Here is a 20646-nt window from a genome sequence, read left to right on the forward strand (position 1 = left end):
CAATCTTTCCTGTAAATAATAGGCCACTGAGCATGCATGCCCTCACAACCTTACATTCCCAGGCAAAACAAAGACTGGTTTATGACCAGACTACAAGTCTATATTGCAGACAGCTTTACAGATTAAGTAGGCTATTTAGAGAAATTATGTTCTGTGAAACACTTTGGAATCTACAGTCTGCAGAACTGTGAGCTGGTTAGTACCCCTGGGTTTAATGATGACAAAGTCATTGATTAATGTGTCTTTTTTGTTTTTATTGTTGCCCACCATTATGTTTCTCTTTTCTGTTGGTGGCCTACAACAATATATTGTCGATGCTGTGGACATTGATTCATCGTCATATGGTAGAATATGGGATATGAGTGCATGCACACCAGCTGTACTGTGCACAAGTATGTGCTACAACATATTGTGATAAAAAGTCTATTTGTGTCATCTTACAGGAGTGATGTCTGATGAAGACATTCAGGTCAAAATGTCCAGCTAAAACTTTCAGAACAGTATGTGTGGGTATTTTCAGACTCAATCAGTCACAGAGAGAGCTACTAGAAGGCTGATACTGAAACAAAGTTTTAGACCAGCAAAACAATTTCATTGTAATGCCATGTGTTCAGTAATGTTGCATTGCCAATTGAACAGTTACTGAACAATGTTAGGATGAATTGTGTATCAAGTTTGGTGTTTGGGAGCTTTAGAGGAGTTCAACAGAACAAGGGAGAATTGTGTTATCTTTTTTTACAAAGGACGTGCCCTAGTAGCAAAGAATAATCTAATTGGGGTCTAGAGACCTCCATGAGGATTTTCTATTTGTGTCCATCTCTGACCACTCCCTCCTATTCCCTCTCCTTTTCTATTCATCCCCTCTTCTGAAGGGTTTGACATGTTTTCCCTCTTAACTGATACATTTCATTATCTTCCTCATCCTTCTTGATGTTGGTTTGGAAAAAGCCACAGAATGTCTCCTGCCCTTGACTAGCATTACTTTTTCTCACTTTCAGGACACGAAACATCTGAATTGTGTTTACTTAGATAGATAGATAGATAGATAGATAGATACTTTATTGATCCCCAAGGGGAAATTCAGGATTCACTTACTGTCTTCTGTGAAAAAGTGGCAAATAAAATATGAAAGATTTGGCCATAGGTTGAGGAAGGCACATTTTTGTTCAATGATGCCACTTGATGCCACCATTGATGAATTGGCATACAGTGGCTGAAATATTTAATGAGTGTATATGCAGTGCTGTTGACCAGAACCTTGTTGGCTAGTATAGAGGCGTGAGCAATGTGAATGCACTTATTACAACAACTTAGTAAGAACTCGTACCTGCTGGCCAGAAATGTGCGCTTGCTTTGATTATGTATGGTTTTGAGATCTACATTAGTAGAGCAGCCTTGGCTTGCACTGTTCACAAGCATATGTTTGTCTGAACATTTCTTCAGTTGGACCCATGTGGTATTCATGGTAAGGGGCATGTTTAGACTGTCCGAAGAAGGGACTAATTGACATATAAAAAATGTTGTCTGATGCCACTTTTGTACATTTGCACATTTTGTACATTTGCTTCTTCAGCACAGCTGTGGTGTGCAGCCCCTCATTTAAAAAGATCTAGATCTGTCTTCACTAACGAAGTGAGATGCTATTTTGTTTTAATTGTGCCCCCCCCCCCCCAACACACACACACACCACCATCACCAATGATATCTGACTATCGTCCTATACTGCTTCCTGGGTTTCCTGACCATTTCCCTCCTCAGGGGTTCTGATCAATGCATACATGTAGATTCAAAATGAAGTTTCTCAACCTTTCTCCAGTTCCAAGTCTTTGAAAAATTACAATGGCAGCCGAAAGTGAAATACACTGTGAAGTTGTACATACTACTGCAAATACAATGTAGGCTTGGAAAGCTATAATACAAGTGACTTCTGCCATTAATATGTTCAGTTATAGAGTGTGTAATATCGAATGCCCTTTTGGGGACACAGTATGACTGAGATTTAGGTCTCAGAATAGGTTTGGAATCGGCTTTGACTGTTTCATTAGTTGGCTCCTTGGCTGGCCATTTAATCCAAAGGAAATGACAAAATTCTGAAGCATATTAGAACAGAAGCAGTTTTTTTTCTTACTGTTGACATGTAGGTCAAGCCCCTAAATGTACTGCAGTCTTGCACTGTATAAGGCATGAAGCCATTAGTCAATCACTATGTTGCTGTATACTCACTGACAAAGTGAAAGAGAGTTTCATGTTAGTTTCACATCATACGGATGAATGAATAAGGTGGAAGTGTGGTATTTCATGAAAGACCTGGTTTAAGTTGGTTTATTCAGAATGACCTTATACTTTAATCATACAGTGTTGTAACAACCTTTGAAGGTATTGTTTTTCCACCTGCTGTACATTCTAATCCTAGTTTACTCCTTGGACAACGTAAATCCGGTGATACACTGCAAAAACTGCTTATCTAATAAAATCTAACCAAGTCTTATTGATCAAAAAATCTAGTTGGTATTGTTTTCAGTATATAGAGTCTTACCTAGCGCTTTCTCGTAAAATCATTTGACTTAATTTAAGAAGAGTTTGATTTCTTTTAAGACGTCTCATCCTGAAAACAAGCAAATTTGCGTGATAAGACTCCTTAAAATAAGTCAAAGTGTTCTTAAATTAAGTCAAAATGATCTTTCGAGAGAGTGCTGTATGAAGTCTCTTCATACTAAAAACAATACCAAATAGATTTTTTGATCTTAATATAAATATCTTATTTTTTGCAGTGTATCCAGTGGAAAAATAGTGGATAAAATGTTGGATTATGCTGACTCAGCTAGCCAAACTTGTGGCCAACTGAGTCAGCATATGGTCACAGCATACGTTGACTAGCTGGAGGACTAGAACTAGTCAGGAATGCATGCAGTGTCCCTCTTGAACACATACTGAATGTGGTGTACATTTCAATTTCAAATTTTGATTGGATTATTCTTTCACAGAACCTCTCTTATCACTGTTAAAACAGTTCATGAATATAGTTAGAACAATAACATTAATCCACAATAATAATAGTAATAATGATAAATGCATTTTTATTAGGAAATAACAAATGTTTTATTAATAGTAGCAGTAAACATCAGTAGCTTGTTAAGTTTTTCCCAAATGCTTATATGTAAATTCAATAAATTGGCTCCACACGCATGGGTTTTTCCAAATGCTTACTAAATGTAAACACAATAAATTAGCTCCACACACATGAGAACATTTATGAGCTGGCTGGCAGCCAAGAATTCAGCCAGGCTAATCACTTACAGAAACTCAACATGGCTAACAACAAACTGTAAATGACAGGTATTAACTGTAATTCCGAATACTTTCCAAATGCCAGAAAAAGTTTAAATTATTTACATTTACATTAATTGATTGTAACCTCAGCTAACTTGATGGAGTTAAACATTTTAGACCATAGGAATACCTCACAAACATCACATGAACTAACTGATAACATATCTGAAGTCACGTTCATTTCTGTAGTTCATATCAACAAAACTTGTTTGCTGCACAGACTCAGTTAGGGAAAGAATGAAGTAATAAATCACACAAAAAATTAACATTTTAACCCATGACAATGAAGTGATAAATAGAAAATATACAGTTTTCAGGGAGTGCTTAATTTATATTTAACAACAGATATGAAAAGAGTATAGCAATAGCCTTTGCTGAACCTTTGCTGCTTTGCTCTTAACGGAGAACATAATTTGTGCTTCCTGCTGTGACTGCTGAGCCACTGATTGTAGCCTTAAGAGTTTTATGTTTGTCCCTTTGCTGCTGTACTTCCCCATGGGAGTAGAGCTATTTTATCAAAGAACCCCTTCTTGCTCCAGTCCTCTGTGTTGGCCTTCATGAAAAACTGTCCCGTCACTGTTTATTTGAACAGACCTTAAAAACATGCCAAGTTGAAACTTGTTAAGAAAAAAAATTGTTAAGTTGAAGTTTGTGAAAATTGTCCTAACCATAGCATTATTATCCTTTTGTATAAATATATATGAACCTTTTTAAAGTGAACTATTTAACAGTCTAGTCTAGTCTAGTGATAGTGTTAGTATGGTTGAGTATGGGTTGACTAATAAGGACTTATACAAAAAAGCTGGATGTATTGGCTCAGTAATAGTTTTAGTTAAGAGGTTTTGTTCTAGAACGACTTCTTGGAAAGTATAAATTTGCCCTAGTTGTGAAATGTTTTTTTCTTTTCCTTTTGTAGAGGGATTAAGAATATTTTTTTTTACTTGGTGTGTATTATGGTTATGTAACAAAAGGGATTGGATTTGTATAGACCGTGGATAAGTCACACATATGTAACCCTTGGTCCTCTGTTGGAAATCAAGACCCCGAGACAACTGAGCGATTAGCAGGATAGCAATGTTTCATGGGACATTCAAATTATTGTAGTATTGAATTAAGTTTGATGTATACTGGTCTTTGAATCACACACTCTTCTTACTTTCATCTGTGTGGAGTGTCTAAGCTTGAAAGCTGACAACCAATTCTTTCTGAGGAGTAATCTTCTCGTCTTGTCCGCTACAGCTAGGATAGTTGCTAGGATGGCATAATGGACATGGAAAAAATCCCCTCACAGCTGAAGAAACAAAAACAGGTTTATTTTTACCACAGAGTGAAACACAAATGCTGCTTGGCCAGAGTGACTTAATCACTTCAGGAGAGTTGCTTTGAATGATTATCTGCTGTTTGCTGGTTAGTTGGACCTAAAGCATGGATAGTAATTTAAGACAATCAGTTAGTCTTTTCCTTTTGTCACAGGTGATAAGAGACATTGTCACCCTTTGTGACTATTTGTAATGTATTCTATCTTCTATAATCTATTAGATGTACACATGAGTGTATACTTGACATGTTGTACAGTGCAGTCTTTTGCGTACAGCATAGTGTAGGTGTTGTGTGTGAAACATGGTTGTGTTGCAGTAGTTTTGACCACACAAAGGGGCCTGTCACCTTAAAGCAAGGCCTCTTGTTGGATTCTGTTCCCCTGGGAGGGATATAGACTCCTGTAGAGCCTGCAGCTGTACAAGTCTGTGGGAGTTTGTTGTTATGGCAAAGATGTACAAGTCTGCTGTTGCACTGCGCTTGGGTCCTTGGTAGGAGCAGACGATCATTAAAAAATGATAATCCTCATAAAATGTTAATGTAGCTTGTCTGACTGCAGAATGGTAGTTAAGAGCTCATGTTTGAGCTTTTGCAAACCGAGACACCAATTAGCAGCATGGATTTAATCGGCCGCAAAAGAGGACTTGTTCTCTTATATATTACCTTTCCCTGATTTATCTGATCAAAGTGTGCATCCACCTCAGATATATAGTTGATGGTAGCTCATACTGTTCTGGCATCTACATAATGATGTGTGTATCACAGTTGCAAAAACGGTGTTCAATCAGTTGTTTAATTTAAATGCTGTGACATACCAGTTTGTCACTGTCTTTCCCTAAATTCAAGTGTTATCCAATTGCGTCGAAGTATGGAATCAGTCAGTAAACATTGGTTGTAGTGTTATCCAATTGCATGCCATGATATTTTCAAATGCATGCTTGGTGCCGCCCCTCGAGTTCGGCCATTTTCATTACTCGTGGCCAGACCCTTAATCTTTCTAGATTTCCGGGTCTGGATTTCCAGGCTACTGCCACTATAGAAATGAGGTCTACATAAATTGTGGCATCAATTTTGAAATATAAGTACACATATGATCAGAGATGCAGATTGGGAGGGAAGTGTGCACTGCCTTTTCATCAGTAGATGCAGCAGGTTCTGGTTACCGTGCCGAATGTGCAGCTGACACAGCCAGGAGAATTTACTGCATGCATGTTAGGTGGCACAGGGCCACATGCTTCCACTCATCGCCATAGATGTTATACAACTGGTAATTTAATCTTTGCCTTTGACCTTGAGTCCTGTACAATAAAGATTCAGTGCCATCTGGTGCTGACATCTCAACCTCTATTATTCAAGCCAGAGCTAGCTTGGAGATCGAACTGATGCTACCGTTTTACCCTACAGTCACCAGATCAGACAGGTTTGACTTCTCTAACGTAATATTCTAATATGGATGGGTATCATTTGAAAATGGCATTGATGTAGAGGTATTTGTTTTTTTACCTTGACTTTCGAAAGTGATACATTTCACCAATACAGTAACTACATTTCCTATGTTTGTTTATGCATAAGACATGGGTGTTATCTCAGGTCATATTAGGTTGTTATGGGGTTTAACTTAATTATTAAACCACACATTTATATTACAGTGTATCCGCAATTACTGCTGTAATTGTCAGAATATAACTGGGATGGAATGATCTGAAAGATCCCATGTCTCTGTTTTTTGACATAATTATTTTGAAGAATATCACCTTGTTATTCTTTGCTGCATTTATTTGTACAATATTTCTTACCATGGAAGGGAAAGCCAGTAGATATTAAACTGATGAGCCAATATGTTTGACAAAAGCCTACTGTAAGGCAAGTCAAATAATACTTAAGAACTAGACTGCATTTCCGGCGGGAACTGCGAAAGTGTGCTTGCCCTGGTCCGGTCACCAGCGTGAGCAGACAGTGGCATACGCTATGCTGAACCTGGCTTGATCCATGCATTGTAACAGTGCCTTTCAGTGTTGGAGCAGTGGCAATATCTCAAAAGCTCTAGGAGAGGGCTATTCAACTATTGGCTTGCGGGTTGAATGCGGTTAGTTGGATTTTACCTTTGGGCCTGCCTTCGAATTTAGCTTCTATGACAGATCAAATCAATAAAATAAAATGACAGCAGTGATTGGCTGCAAAAATAAATAATGTCACGCGTCTTGCGCCTCTCAAACTGGGCTATCAGGTAACCTACAGAGGAATTGAAATGATGAAATATGACCAAGGCATTAAAAAGCTGCTTGTTTGTCAGGATACTTTTTCACTGATTTATTTAAAAAAATATGAGCTATGAGTGTGAATGTTATATATTCCATCCCACAAATTATGTTTTACTTGTTTATTTGACAAATAATCTATATGGATTTGCTCTATAAAGACCTTATGTCTGTTTGGGATTGTTTTGTGAGCCTGGGGTTGTTTTGAGAGCCTTTTGATGTAGCCTATCTCAGATGTATCTCAGAATAAAGGAATAGCCTACTTCATATTACTCTAAACCACCGTCTGTAAATCAACTGTATACTACTGTCTACATTGCACTATATTTCTTGACCTGTCTCTGTATATTTCATCACCTTTCTATACTTTGCCTCACATTGCAACACAGCTCAGATCTTTGGTTGCTATGAAGGCCAATCGTTCTAAATGGATGGTTGCTATGGCCAAAGGCCAGTTCTATCTCTGCCGTTGTCAAGCGGGCATATCATAGAATTCTGATTAATCTTATCTTATTTGAAACATCTCTATTTTACTTAGCCCACTTCCATACTGTGGGTCCCATTAAGAAGTGGCCACTTCATTCACGCTTACCGTGATTCACACAGCAGCATTATTAAATTAATCTGTCACCATATGCCTATGCCTACGTTTGCAAAAAAAAAAAAACATTTTAATTTGATTCACATGAAACGTCACATTTAATGTACATGTTGACAATGAGTAGGCTGGTTTTGGTTGTTGGTGGTGTTATTGCATTCCTTAGTTATGCCTACAATGCAAGTTCCCTCGCGATTGGAAGCTGCTGTAGACCGTTAGGAGTCCTCGCCACTTCTTTTAAGCTGTCACAGACTTAGGTGCTACTTTTAGGGCTAAAGTGCTTCGTAAATTACTGTTAGTAAAAAAAAATAGCAGTCCTAATGTTACAAGTGACGAAGTTACGAGTGCAAGCATCTCATATCAAATGACCATATGGCATTATGCTAAACAACATAAATCCCAATTAGCAACATGCATCTCCTCCCTATAGCTAGCCACATAAGAAATTAATGATACTAAATCTCTGCTTAGCATGCTTCTCCGCTTAGCATTCTAATAACAGAAGGGGCACATTTATGTTGACCACTACAACATGACTCATTATGTCTGTAACGTTAACTGTATAAAACACTTACTTTCATAAAGGACACACACCATCCAGCACATACACATGGAAACCGATATTTTAGGTTCTTGGCCACAAACTCAAAACGTGTTTCTCTGAAGCCCTGTTCTAGAATCTTTGCTCTGAAGGCTGCGTTGCTAGGCAACATCAAATAAACGATAGTCTTTTCAAGGTATTACAAGTGTACGTGTGATTACGAATGGATGTGTGTGGTTTGCAATTAGAATAAACAAGAAAATAACATTTCCAATAATTTCCCATGATAAATTACATAATATTTGCACCTTCCTTACTTGTGAAGCTCACACCGTATTTAGTGAAATGTAATACAATGTTGCCACCTAGTGTTCAGATGTATTTAACATTAACGTGACATTTCCTGCTTATTCTTTCGTCAACTCCATGCTTTTAGGAAAACAATCTTTTTATCATAGTTCCCTCTTCAATGAGCGATTACCAGCTCGTTTAACAGAGATAGCTGTTCATTGTCCCTAGGTTTACAGAAACACCTATTCATATTAATACGTATGGAGTGCTGCCAACCACTGTTCATATATCACATGGCCCAGAATGCCTTGCATGTCTTTACAACAAAACAACACAGTAAAACCTAAATGCCCGTGAACATATGAATTTGCATACTTTTTTTAATAATACTCTCCCATCATGATATTTAACAATAATGAAAAATTTATTTTGAATACCGTCAATGTGAAAATAACTGTACTACATCAGCAATAAATAGCTAGTGTTCTCCTTACCATTTCAGTTCGTAAGTCCATACTATCCCATGGCTGAGCAAGGATTTCATGATTGGGCAAGGCTGCCTAGACACATTGTGGCTGCCCAGAGACACTGTGTATACTTGGAAGGCATTGTGATAGAAGTACAACTGTGAATGTGAAAGGTGATAGTTACCAAATACGGGTGGGTGGTTTGCCAAATGCTGGAATCTTTTGGAATGTTTTCTTTTTTTTTTTAGCTTATGCACCCTTACATTGGAGTCCCGAGTTTAAATACAAAATTTGGTATCGATATGTGACCGTGTTCCTGTTTCGGAGCTTCGCCGGCGTTTTCGTTTGGCTGTGACGGGCAAACGCTTTCGAAAATCAAAAATCCTTCTGGTAACTTTTGTAAGGCTTGGTCCAAGGATAATGTACGTCAAGGTTTGTGGCGTTCGGACCAAATTTGTGACCTTTGTTTTGCTTTCTGTTCAATCCAATATGGCGGACGAACGACACGCCCACCTGACATCATCTTCGCGAGCAACTTACATCGGTACTGCCCGGACGTTTTAAAGTTGGAACGGTGTCTCTGTCTCAAAGGGCCTAGGCGCTAGAGCTGACAAAAAAATTAGGGAGACGGGAATAATAATAAAACTTAAGAAGAACAATAAGTGTGCTGCTTTGCAAGCACACTTAATAATAATAAAAAAACTTAAGAAGAACAAATATAGCTGCAAGCAGCAATGAGGGGCCAAGCAGTTAAGCAGGAGTTGAGATTGGATTGAATTGGATTGGACTGGACTTGACTGTGTTGTGTTAGATTGGATTGGACTTGATTGGATTGGACTGGACTGGATTTGAAGGTCACCAAATTTATTGTGTGTCCTCAAGATGTACTCCTAAGTCCACATACCAAGTTTGGTTTAAATCCGTGAAAGTGTTGATAATTATAGCACCCCTAGTGGTGAAAGCACACCAAATGAATTGTGCATCCTCAGGATGTAGTCCAAAGTCCACATACCAAGTTTGGTTGCGATAGGTGAAAGTGTTGCTAATCATAGAGCCACTAGTGGTCAAATGTCACAAAATGTATTGTGGGTCCTTAGGATGTGTTTACGAATCAACGTATCAAGTTTGGTGTCGATACGTAAAAGTCTTCCTAATTATAGCGCCCCTAGTGGTCAAAGTATACCAAATGTATTGTGTGTGCTCAGCATAGTATAAGTATAAGTATATATACTTTTTTGATCCCGTGCGGGAAATTTGGTCTCTGCATTTAACCCAATCGGTGAATTAGTGAAGCACACAGTGAACACAGTGAGGTGAAGCACACACTAATCCCGGCGCAGTGAGCTGCCTGCTTCAACGGCGGCGCTCGGGGAGCAGTGAGGGGTTAGGTGCCTTGCTCAAGGGCACTTCAGCCGCGGCCCACTGGTCGGGGCTCGAACCGGCAACCCTCCGGTTACAAGTCAAGAGTGCTAACCAGTGGGCCACAACCAAGGACTCGGGATCAGGTCCCGAGTCCATGTACCAAATTTGGTTTTGATAGATAAAGGCGTTGCTGAGATATGAGCTAATTTCCTGTATCTCTAGCGCCCCCCTAGTGGTCGAAGGTCGCCAAATGTATTGTGTATCTTCAGAATGGGGTCTCAAGTCCATATACCAAGTTTGGTTTCAATATGTGTAAGCATTGCTGAGATATGAGCCTACTTCCTGTGATTATAGCGCCACACAGTGGTCAAAATTTACCAAATTTCTTGAGCCTACTCCTAATTGGGTCCTGAGCCCAGGTTACAAGTTTGGTTTTGATATGTGAAAGCATTACTGAGATATCCCTTCACTTCCTGTTTGGTGGCTTCGCCGCCAATTTTGTATGGCTGTTATGGGCGAACGGTTTTAGGTTTTAAGACAAAAAGGGATAACTTTTTTGAGGCTTGGACTGAAGATTATGTGTGTCAAGTTTGGTGTCAAGGGTTAGGGTTAGGGTCGGACAAACTTTGTGACCTGTGAAAACTTTTAGGTGTTTTTTATTAAATCCAATATGGCGGCCGAATCAATTAGGATGACATCACAGTTTTGTTTGGGTCAGCCTAAGGACCTCCGACTGTATTAACAGACCCCACTAGTACATTTTAATTCCAAACACAACAGCAGCTACAGGCCAAAACACATTGTTCCTAATTGCAGCGCCCCCTAGAGGTCAAAGGTTTGGTTATGATACATGAAATGGTTGCAGAGATATGAGCTCACTTCCTGTTTGGCGGCTTCACCACAAATTTCGATTGGCTGTTACGGGAGAGCGGTTTTAGTTCCGAAGACGAAAAGGGATAACTTTTGTGCGGCTTGGTCTGAAGATCATATATACTAAGTTTCGTGAAAATCGGACATGTGAGGCGTGAAACTTTAGTTTCACTTTCGATAAAATCCAAAATGGCGGAAAATCCATCATGGCGGAAAATGACGTCATAGGGTGCGTTGGCATGGGCCAAGGATTCCAACAATACCTCATTTTTGACAATCGGGTCAACAGGTCAAAAGTTACGTGAGTGAACGCACGTCCAACTTTGGCCTGTTGGTGGCGTTAGAGCGCTCAAGGTGCCGACTTGGTGAAATTAATCATGGGACTGTGCCTAATTTGTGTGGCAAATTTTACAACTTTTTACCAGACGGTTCTATGGGCTGCCATAGACTTCCATGACGGAATAATAATAATAGGAAAACGTAGAAACACAATGGGTGCCTTCGCTGCTTGGCCCCCAATAAGTGTGCTGCTTTGCAAGCATACTTAATTATTCAGTGTATCAAGATTCTTAGAAAGGGAATTCCTCCGAAACATTATTCAACAAGGTGTCTTCAAGCGATCATGTTCAGGTATTATATTAGGTCTACCCAACTTCATTAATTAACAATTGCTACTTGGGTCAGATCAATAATTTAACTCTCTTGCTTTCGTGGAACTTAATGCTTATGCAATGTAAACAGATGAGCCTCTGTATGGGTTTGTTTTATGGCAGTAGGATCATGAGAGTGTGATGTATGTTAAGAGCGCGAAGGCCAAATATTGTAAGACAGTGTGTTTCACTTTGTGTTTATGAGATGACAATAACGTGTATGATACCCCTTCAGTTAGACAAGTATAAACATTCCTTGGATAGATGATAGGATAGCATAAATTCTTTGGACAGATGATAGGATAGCATCTTATGGCAGAAGTATTCAATCATTCCTGTACTTTGTTTGTAAATATTGCTACGTTCTGAACTTCTGGTTACATGCTGTATTTCATCGTCTTTGCACTTATGCTCAATGACAAAGTTGAATCTAAACTAAACTTCCGTAAAAAACATACATTTGTTTAAAAACTTGTAAATCTGTTCACTCATTGTAAATTTGTTTAAAACTTGTAAATTTGTTTAAAAAAATGTAAATTTGCTTAAAACATTGTACATTTGTTTAAAAACTTTAATCTTGTAAAAAATTAATTTACCATTGTTATTTTTTTTGCACTTTCAGGCCACCGTACTTATCTTAGACTACTCTCAAGTGCTCTAACAAACCACCAATAATATTTCATTACATTTACATTATTCAATTAGCAGACGATTTGATCCAATGGGGAATGACATTCCAGCTAAAATGCAAAGGAGACTAAGAATTAAGAATACTAAGAATTAACACAGGACTATACATTCATACAAGGAAAAGGAAATATATACATATACATATAAATATATACAGTACATATACATATATAGCAACATACAATAACTGTAGGGTATTTAGCAGACATAGCTTGAATGTATACGGTTATTTGACATTTATGAGCCCACTGGACTGAAATCCAAATGTTCTAAATTCACTCAAATGCTCATGTACATTTCATGTAAATGTACATCATGTAAAGCTATGAAGCCATTGGAGTCAGTGCAGAAACGTTTACTCTGTGCTCAGCTTGAGCTTCAGCATTTGGTGGCTTTCATTCTCTGAAGACAGGTCCAGTTCTGTTCTGTATATAGACCTTTTAGAATAGAACACCAGCTCGTGTTTTCTCGTGATGGAAGGCTGGGTCACTTGCCAACCAAAACAACTGAGTATGATGGGTGTGAGAATTAAAAACATCTTCTTTAGGTCCCAGGCCTTTTATGGGGGTTGGATTCTTACAAGCTCATACTAAAAAGAGATTTTTGGGGGTGCTCTCATATATAGCCAAGAGGTTGACGAGGCTTCCAAAGATATGCAGGGTCTCTCTGCACAAGTAAATTTAGTCTAAGTAGAAAAGCAGAAAAGGAAACCTTCCTTTCTTTGTCAGCATCCATCAAAGGTTAGCCTTTAGCCATATAGGATTTGGTCTCTTTGTTCTTCATATTAGCTCCCTGGAAACAAACAGAAGAACAAAGATTAATTGCTTACTTTTACTGTGTGCGTGTGTGTGCATGTGTGTGTGTGTGCATGCGTGTGTGTGTGTCTTTGAGTGAGTGTGTGTGTCTGTGTTTTAAATGATAAGTCTGTCTTCTTCAGCTCCAAACTTCTGCATCCAATAACTTATTTTGCACTGTTTGAACTGTCCTATTGAACGTAATAAAATGTTGTTTACTAAGCATAAAATCCGTACGCAGCGTCAGAGTTATGCTCTATTTGACATCTTTTAATAGAGCAAGTGAAACCAATCTTTCTATCACTTAATTAAATTCATCCTACTTGAGCAATGATTGTTCCCTGCGTCCACGTTCTATTCTTAGCATCTCAATGTCGAATGAATGACATGATACAAATTAGGTGGACAGGAATCTCACTGGGATCCTCAGCAGGTGTGAGAAAACAACAGTGATGGCTTGGTGGTGGGGGTGGGGCTGAAGCATTTATTTCACGCTGACTGAAGTGTAAAATAAAAGGAGATTACGCCAATCGAACAGAGGACACTCATGCAGGGCTGGAGTCTCACTCCCAATGCTGAGGCTCCCACGCGCCTCTTGTCCAGTACAGGCTGGCCTCCCTGTCCTGTTGCGGTGTCATTGAAGGTCACTGTGCTGTGGGCTCTCTGGGAAAGTGGCTGTCGTGCGCTGCCTGTGTCAGAAGCAGGAGGCTGTAACCACAGCCCTTCCCTCACGTTCGGCACACATCCGTATCAGGAGGAGGTCAGCACACAGAGTGCATTGAGCGAACACTTGCTTCATTACAAGCCTTCGAAAATGCGAAAATGAGAGATTACAGCCTGATGTAATTCTGACTTTGTTCTTTTTGGTGGGGGAGAGAGGGGGGCTGAGAGTATGGGAAGATTAAAGGCACCGGAAAAAAAAATCAGCGATTCTTGCTCTGTTCAATTATGCTGAGGTATTGCAAGGCTTTTATGGTCTACCCGTGAGTTTGCTACATGAATTGAAATTTTCTTCCACACCTTTAAACAGTTGTAGACCTCAACACCCATTAACCCTGGATAACGGTTGGTACCATTCTATGCCATTGTGTCCCCTTGCATCATATGATGACCATCTTTGGCATCGGAGCTGTCACAAGAAGAAGAGTGACTGATGGTTGCTCTCAAACTCCGTACTGCTAAGCAGTGGGTGGTAAGCAGGCTTGTCGTGTCGCTGTCTGCAATCAGCCCATTCTCAACTTTAAAAATTTCTCACTTGAACAATGTCGTTTCAGCAGCATGGATTTGTTTTTTAGCCACAATCAGAAATTGTAATCCCTCTCCAAGACAGCAGAGAAACTGACACGACAGCACATGAATTCTGCATGATTTTCGCAGATGCATTACTTAACATCTGAGATACTTTGAATGGTCTTGCTGCTTGTACACTGTTATTCAGTTTGATTGCACACATTAATCATGTCATGACTCTCAAGTGACTTCTGTTAATTGAGGCCAGGGGTCTAGTATGTAGGTCACAGGAGTCTTGCAACTGTTTGGACAGAAAGCACACGATTAATCAGGCTACTGGTGCTCATTGCAGAAAGGGCTAACCTTGAGGGATGGGTAAGTCAAGGTTTAAGGGCAGACTGCTCGGATGCTTTTCAGTAGAGGGCAGTGTTTGCCTTTAACTATGAATCCCTTGAGCATGTCAGCTAAGCCAGACCAAAGCTCTGTTGGCTCCGTCCCAAGTGCCCAGGTCTCTATGGCTGCCCCTGTGTCCAAGGAGTTGACATGCAGCTATGCTTGCTGTTTCTGTACACATGACACAAATAGGTTTAACCAGCAAAGAATGAATATATTGCCTTTTTCCCATTCAAAAGTCCAAGTGTGTGTGCACAAGCAGTGAATAAATAGGAGTATATAGGGGGTTGTTTCAATGGGCTTTGAGTACAACTGCTCTGTTAAATATCAAATGCACTTAGAGTCAAATGTGCTTGACCATTAATAATCAAAAGGATGGGTCATTGTGACTGGTCTTATTGTTATTTTTTTTACAGTTGGTCTTCTAGTGCTTAGAGCCCTTCGAGGCATGAGTGTGTGTGTGTGTGTGTGTGTGTTTTTTTAATGTACAGTGTGAGAATGTCATGTACACACTGAATCAATTTTAGTGCTAAAAATAGTGACCTTTGAACATGCTTCAGTGCCTGACTTTCATTAGCTGCAGAAAGCACATCATTTCTTGGGTTGATATGAATGCCCATACACATCCGGCCCCTCACTCCATCTAGCTCTAGCTCCACCGAGGACAGAGGGAGGAGCGGGTCATGGCTGAGCTTGATTTTTATGGAGCTGGTGATGCTTGGTAAAGCCACCACGCTAACCACTGTACGAAGCCACATGTGAAATTTCTCTTACAACGTGAATTCAGCTTTGCATTGGAATCTCAATGCTTGCAGGGCTAGCGTGCTTGTATCTAGCATGCTTGCATGCTCTACTCACCATCCACCATCAGACTTGGCTAGTGCAGACCTTATCATATGCATGAACGCACATTTTTCTGAGGCATTCTAGCTTTGCTCATCAGGAATCTGTTTTGAATAAAACAAGTCTTTATTTGTGTTGCACCCAGAATTGCCCTTAAATTACAAATTAATGCCCTCTATCTGTTGGCCTGATTTTTGTCTTGTAGTGTACAATTTCATCTTTTTGAGAGGGGGATTAATGAGAGGGGGAGAATAGAGGAAGAAAAGAAAAAAAGTTGCTTCTTGCTGGCTCCAGGGGAACCAATTGAAGTGACAGACAATCCATTTGCTATTAGGTTCACATAATGCCATTCCGAATCAGTGCCTGTCTTGTGATGTACCATCTCAAAGTGCCATGGGCAGCAATTACATGACTATAGAACAATATCTTAAAACACAGCTAAGCATGCTGCTCTCTTAAGAGGCATGCTGCATGACTAATCGCTGAGTGAAACATGGCTTCTATAGTTGATCCTGTATACAACCAAGGTTTGACGTAGGCCTATCACATCAAAAACGGTGGTATGTGTCTGCACACTCAGTATCTTTGATAACTTGCTTGTTCAGCTTGTTGGGCAAATCAAGAATTACCAGCTGAAGTAGATCTTGGGTCAAGTGTGAGTGTATTGTTGCTTTAATGTCACCTTTAGGGATGGAGGTAGTTCATTAGTGTTTGTATCGTCACTAATGGGTGTTTTGTAGTTGCTCAAGTCTTGTTTCCGTTAAGTAATTCAAGTAAAGCATCTAATTTATTACATTAAAATCACAAGGCTGATTTCAGGAACACAACGCAGCGGGAGGGAATGCAGAACTACTACACTAGAATATATTGTCCGATAAGCCTGATCATGAGGTTTGAAAAGTGCATCTGTAACTTCTCGGAATGGTTCCAGGGAAGGTCTCCATTTTCTCTCTGCATATGAACAGCTGACAGCATTATTAGCAGTGATTACATGACATTAAAAGCATTACAGTTTTGAAGTGCTCTCAGCAATGGTGTGGAATTTTAATGGAGGCCCTCCTCATGATTTATTGTGGGGGGGGGGGGGGGGGGGGGGCACTGGTGTGTGCTTTACCCTGTCAAGAGGACTGTGTAGCCCACCATGCATGGAGCCTCTGGCCTCTGATGTCTTTTGACATCACCTTAGGTACATGAGTGCAATTCGTCTGTAACTTTGTTGTAACTGTTCTTTCTGAAATGTGTCATTTTAGTTGGATGATGTCTGCACACTCTAGTGAGTCTGAATCGTCATGCTGTGTCTTTTTGTCTTTCCTTCATTTGCCTTTGCAGTACTCTTCTCAATATTGCAGGCCCTGTTTTGTATTCACTCGGCCTGTCATCATTTCAGATGGAAATTGCGGTCCTCAATAAATATGCAAACAAGCAAACTGAAACAGGACACACAGATATATGTAGATGGCAGCATTTGAAAGCCAAATGCATCTTTTTCAGCTAAACCTTCTGTGTTGTATCTCTATTGATAAAACAGTGGCTGTTCCTGGTGCTAAGTGTTTACCATGTTAAGCCATCCAGTTTCTACTTACTGTAAAATAAGGCAACAAATCTCAGATGCTTTGAGAAGGATGAACTGAGACTGACTGCCACTACGAGGACCTTTGAACATGAGGACCTACTACATACTGTAGTAGGCTACTCAAACATGTCCTAAAACAACCCTTAACATTCGTTTTCAAAACTGTGCAACTCACCGAGTGGTTAGACTCATTGCATGTTGATATTACTGTGCCACCGTCTATGCTTTAGGTTCAAATATTGAGCAGAAGTTTATACACGGTTGTGAGGTGTCTGAATAAATAGTTCCACAATAGGCCTAGCAAGTAAGACGGCTGGAAATCATACATTGCGCCGATATATTTGCTTTTAATAGTCAACAAACTCCACTAACCACTTGGTGAGTTGCACAGTTTTGAAAACGAATGTTAAGGGTTGTTTTAGGGCATGTTTGAGTAGCCTACAGTATGCCTGTTGGCAGCCACCCTGAGCAGCCAAAGGCGATTCAAAACGAGTCAGAAAAGTCGAGACCGGACCAATCGTCAAAATTTCGGTGTCCACCAGTCTAGTTCATCCAAAACAAACCAGAAAAGGGCCTTAGGGCTCCTAAAGGAGTAGTTTGTAGACTATTTTTTTTTTTTTTTACTAAAAATGTACCAAAAGCTACCGCTATGAGAAAATCAAGAGGTTCTGAGTGCCCACTGAAAAACTGAAAAGCCCATGTAGGCTGCTATTAATAGCTGTGTTTTGGGGAGAGGGGGTGCAGGCTATTTAAAGAGTGGTTTTCCTGTGAGAGATGTCCAACTCCTATCCAAAGGGCATGGGAAGTCTGATTCAACAATTGGCTTCTCATATCCTCTCCTGACCACTGTGTAGCTCTGACTGTAACAGAGAAAAAAGAAAAAAGAAAATCTTCACTGAAAACCACCTATTGTGTTAGTTACAGGAAAAGAGTATCAGACCCTCATATGCTGACCCCCCTCCAAAAGTACCTCCCACCCAATCCTTCGCCTCCATATCATCTCATTATGGGTTACAAATTACAATATTGTCTTCTCTAAAAAAAAATAATATAAAAAACTGTATTAGTGGGCAGTTATCAAGTAGGGAAATATGTTGCATTCTGACATTTAGTGTCATTTAATAACCTTTTCTACAATGAATATGCAAGGCTGGTTTACTAGCACAGTTGTAGGGTGGGCGGAGGACAGCACTAAAGCAGTGTCACAGAGGGCACTAAGTGACAGAGCAGGAGTGAATGGCTGCGCTCTGGACTCTCCACAGGCACCTGCTGATGGGGCAGTCACAGGCGCACGGCAGCTGTTCCGCTCTGACCTTATGTGATCGTGCGGAGGCTGTGCCCGCCTCAGATGTAGGTATGTGCAGCCACGCTCACTCACCCGCCCCATAATGACCATGGCTGGGCCCCCGCAGGGAATCTGTAGCCGGCTTTTCTGGCCTCGGAATGGGCTTTCTCATGACAAATGCATTGTCCGCGTGGAAAAGCGTGATCTGAGCTCTAGCCCTGACTATTTTTAGCTGCCGGCAGCCCTACAGGATGTTCATGTAGATATGCCATGCTTTCTCAGATGTTTTAGAGTAAGTATAATTTTTGTGTTGCTTGTTTCTACGACACAAAGTGTTTTTATGTATCTAGAAAAGACAAATTGATATTGTTGAATTATACTTGTGTTGTTTTGGGAGTTATAGTTTTTGGTGTAGTGAGGGTGATGTCTGACCACATATTTCATTATTTGATCAATGCTTTGTCATTAAATTATTATTGTTGGAGGTGAATGCAACATGTTGCTATTTTATAGAGCATTTTAACTTTGGAAAATGTATTAATATTTCTGTTGGTAAGATTTTTCTAAATTGATAGATAGGTGTAACTATTATAATTGTTCATAGCCCTTGCCATAAGTCTATCCATATCTTAGTAAAAGGTTCTGCTCATGCTGGTACAAGTGCATGCGCACTTCTTGTGGATGGTCTTTTTTTAATCTCATTGATTTGTAGCATTATATAACATGCATAAATAGCCCTTTTGGTTTCATAATAACCCTGGGTTTTTAGATGTTATGAGATGTGGTCTGAAGTCGTGATGATCTCTGAAAAATGACCCATTTTTAAAGTTTGTAACAAAAGTAATCCCCGGATGAAACTGTGCATACGTCTGACAGATTGGTCTGGACATTATCCCACTGAGAGCAGAAGCACTTTGACAGCAGAGAGTAGAGATGGGAAGCATTCTTGGGTGTGCTTAGACACCGCGGTGGATTATTTTCACTTCTTGGGAGTGCCAACAGGGCTTCTCAGTTCAGTTGAAGTAAATGGAAACTTCGTAAGCAAGGCTGTGATCCTTTAAAATGGAAAATAAAATGTGCTGTACCAAACTCCATTTGTCAGGAGCCCAAGGCATGCTCATGACATTTCTGAAAGTTAATATCAGAAATAAGATCAGGACATGGAGGACCAATTAAGAATTTTATTAAACATTTGACAAAAAAGTAGAACATTATTAGAACATAATGGCCAAATATACTTTTTTTAAAAATATCAGCCATTGTGGTGTTTTTTTCTGGTTAAATGGTTAGTTTTAGATGTTGATAGAAATATGTGGAGAGGGTTCTCCAGTTTTGTCTGGTAGACCATGAATTCTGACATGAAAAGTATGTAATCTACTGAATTATATAACTGTCATAGCTCTAGTGTAGGTCATCTGCACGTAATTGAACCATAAACTATTGTAGGTCATCTGCACAATTGAACCAATTACTACCAGGGGGGATTCCAGTTCAAAGAAAACCCTGTGGCGTATAGTAATATTCATCATGTAATGGCTTCATATATACTGTAGCATTCCTATGAAAACATTTTTTCAGGCAGTTTTGCTTAACTCAAAAACTATTTCATGTGACTTTCTTCAGTATAGCGAGAACATCCCCGAAAATGCATAGTGCATTGCAAATTAGAGTTTTATACTTTTATTATTATTATTGTATTATACTTATACTTTGCAAATTAGATATTAGAGCACTTAGACAATGCTCTCTGATCAGATTTAGCTGGTCAGGCAAGTAGGAGTTTTAATCCTGATTTGTTAACGCATCATGCTGAGTGATGAATGATCTAACTCCAATGATATCTATGATGATGACAATTCAACACCACATGCTTATAACACAGCACATAGTCTATTCCCAATACACAATGTAAAAGTCCAGCTGATCTGCCGGTAAATATCATTTGAAAGTGTCCGCTGTATTACTGTCCTAGCCAGAGGGGCATGAAGATCATTATTGAACTCTTGGAGATGGTTCCACAGCCTGTTCCAGAGGAGATGGCTTTAAAGTTATTGTCGTTTTACCCCTCAGTTCGAGTGACGTGCTTTAACACAAATATCTTAGCTAAACTAGTGTATGTCCCACACACATACACCGTGACTTCATCTCAGCTTT

The 20646-nt window shown here is 39.6% G+C and overlaps 1 protein-coding gene across 6 annotated transcripts in view; it reads left to right on the top strand.

Annotated features, from left to right (window-relative positions):
* The window catches only part of atp2b2 (ATPase plasma membrane Ca2+ transporting 2), a 107468-nt gene that overhangs the window by 1026 nt on the left and 85796 nt on the right, over positions 1 to 20646 (top strand). The gene's annotated exons all lie outside the window — the stretch shown is intronic.

Source organism: Alosa sapidissima, chromosome 4 (assembly GCF_018492685.1).
Source record: "Alosa sapidissima isolate fAloSap1 chromosome 4, fAloSap1.pri, whole genome shotgun sequence".
NCBI classification, from domain to species: domain Eukaryota; kingdom Metazoa; phylum Chordata; class Actinopteri; order Clupeiformes; family Clupeidae; genus Alosa; species Alosa sapidissima.